At 37.4% G+C, this 1,407-nt stretch overlaps 1 non-coding gene across 1 annotated transcript; it reads left to right on the plus strand.

Moving 5' to 3' along the window:
- The first annotated feature begins 510 nt into the window (after window positions 1–510).
- LOC132540033 (U6 spliceosomal RNA) lies at window positions 511–617 on the plus strand. Its single transcript, XR_009551314.1, has one exon. It is a non-coding gene; the product is annotated as a U6 spliceosomal RNA (small nuclear RNA).
- The last annotated feature ends 790 nt before the right edge of the window (window positions 618–1,407 follow it).

Below are 1,407 nucleotides of genomic sequence, written 5' to 3' on the forward strand. Positions count from 1 at the left end.
TCCCCAGCTGAAGGGCTTTCGCTTCACAAGTGGTGAAGCGGATCTGCAGGTGTCTATCTTCTTCTCTCCCTCTCTGTCTTCCCCTCCTTTTTAAATTTCTCTCTGTCCTGTCAAACAACAACAGTTATAACAAGAATAACAATAACATCAACAAGGACAACAAAGGCAATAAAAATGGGAAAAATGGCCTCCAGAAGGAGTGGATTCACAGGGTAGACACTGAGTCTCAGCGATAGCCCCGGAGGCAAATAAATAAATAAAAACAAATAAATAAGGAAGAAATGGGAAAAAAGTCTAGTGGACATTTTTCAAAGTTAGATATTCAAATGCTCAAAAATATATGAAAATGTACTCAATCTCACAGAAAATTAAAAAATAGCAAAATAATAATAATAAAGCTTTGTGTTACCAGTGACTCCAGGCCCTCAAAATTAATAGAGTATTCTTTTCTCTAGTAGTATAGGAATTATTATTAAAGGCTATAAAACTAATAATTGTTGATGCAATCCTGTGCTCACTTTGGCAGCACATATACTAAAATTGGAACGATACAGAGAAGATTAGTATGGCCCCTGCACAAGTATGATGCAATTCTGAAGGCATGGAGCCTCAGTGTGAAAAAATAAGAGAAAGGAAAGAAAAAGTTAATTTATCGTTCCTTCACTTTAAGCCACTTTTAGTTTACAGTAAATCTATAGGCAGAAAACATCAACATCAACTGACAATCAAATTGACTGAAAACTGGATTTTATTGTTGAAATCAGAAGCAGTGAAGAGCAGTCAGGAAAGAATATCCATGATGTGGCTATTCCTGCTGCCTCAGCTGTTCAGTTCCTGCTACTATTGTTGCTACTCTCCACCTCTGCCTCCAAATTTATGGTTCAGTCTCCAGGGACAGATTCTAGGTTTCTTTCTTTTCCAATAACTTGGCTTACATTCTTCCCTCCCATCACCTATTTTTAACATGCTTTTACCCTGTCTTCATTGCAGCAAGGAACTCTGAGGAACATGGTTTTTCCTTTTCCAGGTACAGATGTCAATTTTTCAGGATCACAGAGCAAAGGTAAGTGTACTGAAGAAAGCTAGTAGAGTATCGTAACACTTAGCCATTCTAAGTGCCTACTAATAAAAAGATAAATGAGATTAAGTGTTGGCAAAGATGTGGAAATAACAAAAGAATTATGTGCAATTGTTGCAAACTGGTGCAGTTACTATGGAAAATTGTATGGGGGGTTCCTCAAAAGATTAAAATTAAAAAGAAGGGGAAGTTGTTCAGCAGGTAGATCACAGGGCCTGTATGAGTGAGGCCTTGGGTTAGATCTTAAGCATCACATTTGAAATGCACTCACTCATTCTCTTTCATAAAACAAACCCTAAAACATTACAAGTAGGGCAGGGGTAGATAGC

The sequence above is a fragment of the Erinaceus europaeus genome, chromosome 8, assembly GCF_950295315.1.
Source record: "Erinaceus europaeus chromosome 8, mEriEur2.1, whole genome shotgun sequence".
Taxonomy (NCBI): Eukaryota; Metazoa; Chordata; class Mammalia; order Eulipotyphla; family Erinaceidae; genus Erinaceus; species Erinaceus europaeus.